Source organism: Scomber japonicus, chromosome 20, assembly GCF_027409825.1.
Source record: "Scomber japonicus isolate fScoJap1 chromosome 20, fScoJap1.pri, whole genome shotgun sequence".
Classification (NCBI taxonomy): Eukaryota; Metazoa; Chordata; class Actinopteri; order Scombriformes; family Scombridae; genus Scomber; species Scomber japonicus.
The window spans coordinates 3,662,397-3,673,984 of NC_070597.1; positions in this window are offsets into that span (position 1 = coordinate 3,662,397).

Sequence of the window (11,588 nt, forward strand, 5' to 3'; positions counted from 1 at the left end):
ATGTGGTGGTTTCTGTTTGATCTCTAACTAACTATAAACACACAGTTGTATTATAAGTTGTACTGTAAAAGTGAAAAAGAGCAAAACAGGACTTTTAGAAAATGGATAAAACTCTCCACAGAAAAGAGAAAATCACAGTTAAAGTCTGTTAATCAATCAGCTCTGTTTATTTTGGATCAATTGGAAAGGTTTTTAGCCTCTGGATTTACTTCCAGGTGTATGTTTTCCATTGAATATGCTCAATAGTGTTTCCAAGATTACAAGTTCCTGCTCGGCCCACAGACTTTACATGGTGATGATGACACAGATTTTATAATTAAGGAATGTTTTATAAATATAAAAACTCCATGGATCAAAAAATCATAACAGAAAGACTCATAATTGATCTTGTGTCCAGTTCGAGGTGTCATATTAAGGTTTACATCTAGGTGTATGTTTTTCCATTGAATAGGCTCAGTAGTATTTCCAAGTTCCCGTTCTGCCCACAGACTTTACATGGTGATGATGACACAGATCTTAAAATTGGAAAGTTTTACAAAAAATCATAATAGAAAGACTCATAATTGACCTCGTGTCCAATTGAAGGTGTCATATCAATAGTTTTACAGACATCTCTTTTACAATAGTGGTCTATTTGGGCCAAAGGGGGATTTTGTTTTTACTGCAGTACCGCGAGTGGCCACTGGGGGAAATTCGGCTGCAAGGCTGAGCAGGTAATTGGGAATGACGTTACGCTGGAGTTTGAATTGTTCCAGTTTGGAAGTCAGAAAACCAGTTGGACCAGCTGGATTATACATTGACAGCAATACTAGTTGATAAAACACATTTTGCTGTATTTTGCTCATACAAACAAACATCGTAGCAACACGTCCACAGATAGACGTTGGACAGTGTTTAGCGTACGACTGATTTAATGAGACACAAATAAGACAAGACTGCTAATAAACAGGATATTACTACAACTTTAAAACTGCTGACAGTTCATCCGACTTTCCAACTGGGAACTTGGACATTTCGACTTCTGAGTACAACTGGAACTTCTTTCTTTCTTGTAATTGAAAGTTTCAGCTTTTCGTCAAGAAGAAATTCGTCAAGAGGTTTGTGCCAACTTCAAATATTGGACACACCACTCTTTTCCATTTCCACAGTAATACTTTTTGGCAAGCAAATATTTAGAAACATTGCTTATTTGCTTTCTTGCTGAAAGGTAGAAAATGAAAGATACCAAGGTCACGCCTGTATATTATAGAGATGAAGCTTGGAGGCGATTAGTCCCAGTTTAACATAAAATTTGAACCAATTGAAAGCAGCTAGTGGACTGATACATCTACTTACACCTTGTATCTATTTTCTTTGGTAATCCCATTTGTTTTTAACACAAGGAGACTTTGGGAATCTCTCATTGAGGTTTGTTCCAACTATAAGACATGTATCTGCTTTCCTCTCCAAAGATCATCTTTCAGCCAACAGCTCACATAGTCAGAGGTAGAGTCATGCCTCACTCCCTCTAACAACAGGAAAGCCGAATGACAACCCAAAACAGACTTTCTCGGTCCAGATGTTACTGAACATGAAACTGGAATTAAATTAAAACATGAAAAAAACAACAGTCTCAACACAAACCCTAGCTTTTGATCACATCACCGAGTCCTCTGTGGGAATTGTAGATGCTTGGTTATCCATATTTCTGAGCACTACAAAGCTAAAGGCAGTGGTGTAAATATCAGCAGGGGCCCAGCAGCTGTATTGTTTTTTGTGAATGAAATCGGAGGCGGGTCAGTAAGGTCTGGGAGGAGGAAATGATCATTTGTCCAATCACCTTGATAGCTGTCAGTCATGATGAGTCGCAATGACGTGACGTGGTTGTTTTTCCTTTCAGCAGGAAAAAAAGCAAGTGGATGAAAGTTGACTAGAAAAGGTAGTACTATCATGTTTAGCAAGCCCAAACAAAAAAGCAGCGAGAAAAAGAGGAAGGAGAGAAAGAAGCAGGATGAGGGTAAAGCTAAAATGACCAAATTAGACACGTTTTTTACTCAAACTCAGGTAACCCAGGCAACCCAGGCTAAAGCTAGCGTGCTACTGGAGGTTAGCGGTAGCTTGTTAGCTAGCTCCATAAATGAAGCGGCATTGACCGCCGCGTCCCGCTTCTCCAGACTCAGTGGACTGGCTATACTCTCTATGAGACCAGCAGAGCTTCTCTGGACTCAGTGGACTGGTTATACTCTCTATGAGACCAGCAGAGAGGACTTTGGACCTGAGCAGCGTCGTAAATGACTTTGCTGAGCGCAAGGCCCATAAGATGAGCTTCTAATGAGTGAGTACAGCTTCTCTTTGTTATGAAACTGGAATTTAAATTTATGGCAATACTTCTACTTGCATGTTGGAACAATGATTGTATGATATAGGTGTCACATCCATTAATTAATGCTGTGTGTTTGTAAGGCATACAGTATAATGAGCTGTGTTTGTCTTGATGGTTATGCTTATAGACATACTGTGCAAGATGTCTTTGTGTAGCTTTGTTCGTGTCGCTATATTTGAGTGATAGTTTGGAGACATCATCAGGCTGCGTTAGATAAGTGTTGATATGGAGCTTCGGCTGCTGTCCGTGGCTGGTTTGCAGGATGAGTGTGTATCCAGTCATCTGTAATGTTAGTCTACATGGTGACAATAGCACTTCTCTCGAGTGGCTGTGCGTGTGTGTGTCCAAGCGTGTGTGCTTGTGTTTAGGGCGGGGGTGGGGGCACAAAAACATTTTTGCACCATGATGTTACGCTGCTGGCTAAAGTTGACAATAGTTACAAATTAAACCTGACATGCTATTTTTTTAGCTTGTGAAGAGCTTATTTCCATAGAGATTTAAATTACTTGATCATTTTTGCGAGTGATAACATGTTACTCTATCATAGGAAGAGCTGAAGGTCACACTGAGCCTGATTGCATCCTGATACACAACACCAAAAACACAAACTCTGACAATCCACATTAGCTTTCTTCTTAAACTCTATAATAAAAAAACCCAACTTATAATAATAATAAAAAGGAAAACTGGCATAATGTTTAACTGCAAAAACAGAATGAGTAAGTATGATTTCAGATGCACTTTTTGTGACCTGACGATTGCAGAAGGTTAAGGGTTCGCCAAAGTTATTACTCCTGAGGGGGACGACATGAATTTGAGAACCAAGTTTAATGACTTCACGTCCAATAGTTGCTCAAATATTTCGCTCACAACAAATCTCAACCTTATGGCGGAGCTTAAGGAAAGGTCAGGGGACCAACAAAGTCATTAGTATGTATCATGAGGGAGCCATAAATGTCAGCACAGAATTTTGTGCGTGTGTATCCAATATTTGTTAAGATTTTAAATATTTCGGTCTGGAAACTATTGTGGTGGAGCCGTCCCTATAGAGTGGCCAAGACATGTCATCGCAGACAAGTAAGCCCTCATTAAGCATGTGTGATCAAATACAGTACGCGAATGAAAACAAACAGAGGAGAAACTGAACTCCGGAGGCCAAAAAATCTCTGTTCACAAGGAGACGGAGAAAACAAGTTGAGTAAGAAGTGTATCATCATCGCTCAAACATCTTGTTCTCGGCTCCGTAGCGCTGGCGTGTCGTCCCTCTGTGCCATGTTACACAGCAACATATGCAACACACATGAAACACAACAGCATGACACAATGTGCTGGACCCTCAATGTGTGTGTGTGTGTGTGTGTGTGTGTGTGTGTGTGTGTGTGTGTGTGTGTGTGTGTGTGTATGTCTGTATGTGGTCTGTTATAGGCTACTACTGGGGACCAATTTCAGATTTAGGACCAGTAAATTGGGGATGGCGTGTCCTCAGGTGAGAAAAAGCTTATTTTTGGGGTAGGTGGTTAAGGTTAGGGTTAGGTTAAGTCTCCAGGAAATTATTGTAAGTCTATATAATGTCTTCAAAAGTGACCAGGGTCTGATTTGTGTGTGTGTGTGTGTGTGTGTGTGTTTGTGTGATAGGGCTGGGTGATTATGGCAAAAATCAAAATCACGATTAATTGAACTTTTAACCTCGATTACGAATAATGAAGGATTATCTCCACCCTTGATGAACAATGATGTATTTTCACAGTTTCTTTAGTTTAGTATTTTCCACTGCTGCCCTCACACATGAGGATCTTTAGGGAGTGAAAATAAAGATGTTTTAAGGAGTGACTAAAGCTGTGGTTAATGTCTAGTTTACTTGATTAGAACTATGTAAAGATCATGGTTTGGGTTAAAATCATCACTGGAGACAAGTTTTCAAATCCCTTAAAGATATGCAACCTTTGTTGTCATGGCAACAGTGAACACCACCATTAACTGACATGAGCAAGATTAAGTCGATTAGAGTTTCTAAATGTCGGTTTACATTATTTTTCGATTAATTGCCCAGCCCTAGTGTGTGTATGTGTGTGTGATCTGTCATAGGCTACTTTTGGGGAAAAATTTAAGACTATGGGATCAAGGAAAAAGCGGTGAAAAAGTGGTTAAGGTTAGGGTTAGTCTCCAGGAAATGTATGTAAGTCTATAAAACGTCCCCAAAAGTGACCAGGGTCTGATATGTGTATGTGTGTGATCTGTCATAGGCTACTTTTGGGGACAAATTTCAGACTATAGGATCAGTAAATTAGGGATATCTTGTCCAATTAGGGTCAAAAGTTGTGACCTCAGTTGGGAAAAAAGCTTATTTTTGGGGTATGTTGTTTAGGTTAGAGTTAGTGTAAGTCTCCAGGAAATTAATGTAAGTTTATACAATGTCCCCAAAAGTGACCAGGGTCTGATTGGTATATGTGTGCGATCTGTCATAGGCTACTTTTGGGGACAAATTTCAGACTATAGCATCAATAAATAAGGGATATCTTGTCCAATTACGGTCACAAGTTGTGTCCTCAGTTGAGAAAAAGCTTATTTTTTGGGGTATAATCAATGTAAGTGTATGTAATGATGTCCACAAAAGTGACCAGGGTCTGATTGGTATGTGTGGTTTGTCATAGGCTACTTTTGGGGACGAATTTCAGACTATAGGATCAATAAATTAGGGATATTTTGTCCAATTAGGGTCACAAGTTGTGACCTCAGTTGAGAAAAAGCTTATTTTTTGGGGTATAATCAATGTAAGTCTATATAATGATGTCCTCAAAAGTGACCAGGGTCTGATTGGCATGTGTGGTTTGTCATAGGCTACTTTTGGGGACGAATTTCAGACTATAGGATCAGTATAGGGGGTATAATCAATGTAAGTCTATGTAATGTCCCCAAAAGTGACCTGTGTGTGTGTGTGTGTGTGTGTGTGTGTGTGTGTGTGTGTGTGTGTGTGTGTGTGGGCCCAGAGGAGCTACGGGTGTTATGCAACCCTTGACACAGTTAGCACAGTAAAGTTAGCGATGCGTGCTCGGTTCATTCAGCAGGTCACATGATGTAAACTAATGTCAGGAGATAAATATGCGACGGTTGCTCTGGGTGACGGGTTCCTGAGTTATGAAGAGTTATGAAGAGTTTGGTCACGTTAGCTTGTTTAGAAGTATCTCCAAAGGATGAATAACAGAGAGAGTGAAGACATGATGATGGTTTGAGTCTCTGGAGAGTAGTTCTGTGTAGAGTAGAAGAGCAGGTGGAGTAGCAGTGCTCTGTTTACAGCTTCCTGCTTAGTGTGCTACAAATCACAACTTTTAACCCTTTACATACTGTTTGACTGCTGTAAAAACACCTCAAATGTTCTTTTATTCTGAAATTTTTCCTTCCTTTCCTTCCTCCCTTTCTTCTCTCCTTACTTCCTCTTTTCCTTCCTTCCTTCCTTCCTAACATAAAACTTATCCAAATAACCTTAACTTCCTTCCTTCCTCTTTTCCTTTCTCCATCCCTTCTTACTCCTTTCCTTCCTTCCATCCTTCTTCCCTCCATTCCCTCATTTCCTTCCCCCTTTCTTCTCTCCTTCCTTCCTTCCTCTTTTCCTCTCTCCATTCCTCCTTACTCCTTTCCTTCCTTCCTTCCTCCCTTCCTTTTTTCTCTCCTTACTTCCTCCCTCTTTACTCTTTTCCTTCCTTCCTTCCTTCCTAACATAAAACTTGTCCAAATAACCTTCTTAACTTCCGTCCTTCCTCTTTTCCTCCCTCCATCCCTCCTTCCTTCCTTCCTTCGTCATTCCTTCCATCCTTCTTTCCTCCATTCCTTCCTTTCCTTCCTCCCTTTCGTCTCTCCTTCCTTCCTTCCTCTTTTCCTCTCTCCATCCCTCCTTACTCCTTTCCTTCCTTCCGTCTTTTTTCCTCCATTCCTTCCTTTCCTTTCTCCCTTTATTCTCTCCTTACTTCCTTCCTCTTTTCCTTTCTCCATCCCTCCTTACTCCTTTCCTTCCGTCCGTCCTTCTTTCCTCCATTCCTTCCTTTCCTTCTTCCCTTTCTTCTCCCCTTACTTCCTTCCTCTTTTTCTTATTGACCCATTTCACTTCAGATGACTGAATTTTTCCTTCATTCTTCTCCCTCCCTCTTTCTTTGCTTCTTCCATACTTCTTTCCTCACTTCCTCCTTTCCTTCCTTCCTCATTCCTTCCGTCCTTCTTTCCTCCATTTCTTCCTTTCTTCTCTCCTTACTTCCTCCCTCTTTACTCTTTTCCTTCCTTCCTTCCTAACATAAAACTTATCCAAATAACCTTAACTTCCTTCCTTCCTCTTTTCCTTTCTCCATCCCTCCTTACTCTTTTCCTTCCTTCCTTCCTTCCTCATTCCTTCCGTCCTTCTTTCCTCCATTCCTTCCTCTTTTCCTCCCTCCTTACTCTTTTCCTTCCTTCCTTCCTTCCTAACATAAAACTTGTCCAAATAACCTTCTTAACTTCCTTCCTTCCTCTTTTCCTTTCTCTCTCCATCCCTCCTTACTCCTTCCTACAGCTTCCTGCTTAGTGTGCTACAAATCACAACTTTTAACCCTTCATATACTGTTTGACTGCTGTAAAAACACCTCAAATGTCTTTTTATTCTGAAATTTGATGACTTTTCCATAAATTAAAATACTAATGAATACAACATCACCACAAAAGTGAATTTTAGACAGAAAATAAATATGACTTAATCTCATGAATGACATATCTGAAGATTAATGTTGGATTTTTTTTTATAGTAAATTGAAATAAAATGAAATTTAAAGTCTGCCTGGAAGACAAAAACTGCTTTAAAAATGACCAGAAATAATATAACTCAAGAGATATTAAACATAAGCTGATCTTTAGGTTGGATGCAGGCGGGGAGTTCTGGTCCTCTGAAATGAGGCCAACCAGGAAGTAACTTAGAGCTGCATTCTATCAAAAGGCCACCAGGGGGCGACCGTCTCTATACAAGTCAATGGAGAATTCACCAACTTCTCACTTGATTTCTAACCTCAGTAAACGTTTTCAAAATGTGTTTATGGTCTCAATCGCTAGTTTAAAGCCTTCTTCAATGCAGTATGATGTTCATTTGGGACATTTTGGCCTCCCTGATTTTATATGTGACGATAAAGCAGGGTATACATTAGGGCGTGGCTACGTCCTGATTGACAGGTTGATTGACCAATGTCCTCGAGATCCAGCCCTCGTAACCATAGCAACCTCCCCCACTCCGCCCATGGCTCCGCCTCATGCCCATATAAGTAGAATCCGTGTTTTTATTTTTCCCAGCATGCACCGCAAACTATCTTTCTTCTTCTTCTTCTTCTTCACTCACTACCTCCCAGAAGGCAGACGCATGTGCAGCAGACAGTTTTCATTTCATTTCGACTCCGGTGGGAGAAAAAAAAAAAGTGAAGAGGAAGAAGAGTTTTTTTTGGTCCTGATTATCAGAGCAGATTTCCTCCCTGAAGTCTCTCTCTCTCTCTCTCTCTCTCTCTCTCTCTCTCTCTCTCTCTCTCTCTCTCTCTCTCTCTCTCTCTCTCTCTCTCTCTCTCTCTCTCTCTCTCTCTCTCTCTCTCTCTTTCTTTTCTCTCTCTGCTGACTCAGTGTCTGTCGTCCACATGCCGCTCATCATTTTATCATCTTATTGACCCATTTCACTTCAGATGACTGAATTTTTCCTTCATTCTTCTCCCTCCCTCTTTCTTTGCTTCTTCCATACTTCTTTCCTCACTTCCTCCTTTCCTTCCTACCTCATTCCTTCCGTCCTTCTTTCCTCCATTCCTTCCTCCCTTTCTTCTCTCCTTACTTCCTCTTTTCCTTCCTTCCTTCCTAACATAAAACTTGTCCAAGTAACCTTCTTAACTTCCTTCCTTCCTCTTTTCCTCTATCCATCCCTCCTTACTCCTTTCCTTCCTTCCGTCCTTCTTTCCTCCATTCCTTCCTTTCCTTCCACCCTTTCATCTTTCCTTACTTCCTTACTCTTTTCCTTCCTTCCTTCCTAACATAAAACTTGTCCAAATAACCTTCTTAACTTCCCTCCTTCCTCCCTTCCGTCCTTCTTTCCTCCATTCCTTCCTTTCCTTCCGTCCTTCTTTCCTCCATTCCTTCCTTTCCTTCCTCCCTTTCTTCTCTCCTTACTTCCTTCCTCTTTTCCTTTCTCCATCCCTTACTCCTTTCCTTCCTTTCTCCATCCCTCCTTCCTTCCGTCCTTCTTTCCTCCATTCCTTCCTTTCCTTCCTCCCTTTCTTCTCTCCTTACTTCCTTCCTCTTTTCCTCCCTCCTTCCTCTTTTCCTTTCTCCATCCCTCCTTACTCCTTTCCTTCCTCCCTTTCTTCTCTCCTTACTTCCTTCCTCTTTTCCTTTCTCCATCCCTCCTTACTCCTTTCCTTTACTTCCTTCCGTCCTTCTTTTCTCCATTCCTCCTTACTCCTTTCCTTCCTCCCTTTCTTCTCTCCTTACTTCCTTCCCCTTTTCCCTCCCTCCTTCCTCTTTTTCTTATTGACCCATTTCTCTTCAGATGACTCCTTCCTTCCTTCCTTCCTTCCTTCCTTTCTTTATCTATCATATTAATAAAAAGCTCATTAATACAGTAACTGACCTCCGAGCTTCACTTCTGACCCATTTATGACTCACTGTTACTGGAAAGTTGATTTATTTTTTATTTTTTACCTTTTCGGGAAACTGTTGAGTTGAGCAACATTTTCCTCCTTTCTTTCTTTTTTTTTCTTTTTCTTTTCTTCCTTTTCTTTTTTGCCCACAATAAGCATCCATAAATCAGCATTGTCAGCTCTTTAAAAGTATTCAGTGACTCATGTGTTTTGACTGCAGCGCTCCGAGCCCAACCAAAAGATAGCCGACGCCAAGGAAACGCCAGCTCCACGTCTTTATTTCCATTATGTTCTTTTTTTTTTTTTTTAAACTCTCTGTTTTTCTTTGCGATCCCCTCATCCCCTGTTCATCTGTCCCTCATCCCTCTAATGTGCCTCGCTGGCCAACTGCTTCCTCATTTGGAGGAACTTAGAGACTCACTCAAATTGACCCCGTCTGTTTTGACTGTTCCTTCTTTCCTCCCTTCCTCCCTCCCTTCCCTCCTTCCTTCTTTCCTTCCTTCATTCCCCCCTATCTTTGCTTTTTCCATACTTCTTTCCTCCATTCCTTCCTTCCTCCCTTTCTTCTCTCCTTACTTCCTTCTTTTTCTCCCTCCTTTCTCTTTTCCTTCCTTCCTCTTTTCCCTCTTTCTCCATCCTTCCTTCCTTCCTAACATAATCTTCTTAACTTCCTTCCTCATTCCTTCTTTCCTCTTTTCCTCTCTCCATTACTCTCTCTCTCTCTCTCTCTCCTTACTCTTTTCCTTCCTTCCTTCCTTCATTCCACCCTTTCTTTGCTTTTTCCATACTTCTTTCCTCACCTTCCTTCCTTCCTCCTTTCCTTCCTCCCTTCCGTCCTTCTTTCCTCCATTCCTTCCTCCCATTCTTCTCTCCTTGCTTCCTCTTTCCCTTCCTTCCTTCTGTCCTTCTTTCCTCCATTCCTTCCTCCCTTTCTTCTCTCCTTCCTTCCTTAATCTTTTCCTTTCTTCCTAACATAAAACTTGTCCAAACAACCTTCTTAACTTCCTTCCTTCCTTCCGTCCTTCTCTCCTTCCTTCCTTCCTCTTTTCCTCTCTCCATCCCTCCTTACTCCTTTATTTCCATTATGTGCTTTTTTTTAACTCTCTGTTTTTCTTTGCGATCCCCTCATCCCCTGTTCATCTGTCCCTCATCCCTCTAATGTGCCTCGCTGGCCAACTGCTTCCTCATTTGGAGGAACTTAGAGACTCACTCAAATTGACCCCGTCTGTTTTGACTGTTCCTTCTATCCTTCCTTCTTTCCTCACCTTCCTTCCTTCCTCCTTTCCTTCCTCCCTTCCGTCCTTCTTTCCTCCATTCCTTCCTCCCTTTCTTCTCTCCTTACTTCCTTAATCTTTTCCTTTCTTCCTAACATAAAACTTGTCCAAATAAACCTTAACTTCCTTCCTTCCTCTTTTCCTCACTCCATCCCTCCTTACTCCTTTCCTCCATTCCTTCCTTTCATCTCTCCTTACTTCCTTCCTCTTTTCCTCCCTCCTTACTCTGTTCCTTCCTAACAACAAAAGTTGTCCAAATAACCTTCTTAACTTCCCTCCTTCCTGCTTTCCTTCCTCCCTTCCATCCTTCTTTCCTCTATTCCTTCCCTTCTTCTCTCCTTACTTCCTTCCTCTTTTCCTCTCTCCATCCCTCCTTACTCCTTTCCTTCCTCCCTTTCTTCTCTCCTTACTTCCTTCCATCCCTCCTTACTCCTTTCCTTCCTCACTTCTGTCCTTCTTTCCTCCATTCCTTCCTCCCTTTCTTCTTACTTCCTTCTACTTTCCTCCCTCCTTACTCTTTTCCTTCCTTCCTTCCTAACATAAAACTTGTCCAAATAACCTTAACTTCCTTCCTTCCTCTTTTCCTTTCTTCATCCCTCCCTACTCCTTTCCTTTCTTCCTTCATTCCCCCCGTCTTTCTTTGCTTCTTCCATACTTCTATCCTCACTTCCTTCCTCCTTTCCTCCCTTCTTCCTCTTTCCCTTCCTCCCTCCCTTCCGTCCTTCTTTCCTCCATTTCTTCCTTTCCTTTCTCCCTTTCTTCTCTCCTTACTTCCTTCCTCTTTTCCTCCCTCCCTTCCTTCTGTCCTTTTTCCTTCATTCCTTGATCCCTTTCTTCTCTCCTTACTTACTTCCTCTTTTCCTCTCTCCATCCCTCCTTACGCCTTTCCTTCCTCCCTTCCTTCCTTCCTTGACCTGAGGACAACAGAAGGAGTTAAGGATTACGTGTCATTTTACTTGTTCACCCCCCCCCCCAAAAAAAAATAATACATCCATTTATATAAATATATTTTAATTTGCTTTTTTAACGTCATCACACAGTTTAACAGTTTAACAGTTTTAACATCATCAGCAGATAAACTTTATGTTACAGACATTTACATTATTCAGACATTACAGTCACATACATATTAAAAAAAGTGTGTGTGTGTGTGTCTCTGTCTGTGTGTGTGTGTGTGTGTGTGTGTGTGTGTGTGTTCAGATATTTAGTGTCACATTTATAACCCTTTCCACCAGAGATCAGTGCAGTTACAGTACATAGTGTGAATAAAAGAAGTCTACCTGTTAGTGAGGATCATCTGGATGAGAGGAGTGTTTAACTGTTTCCTGT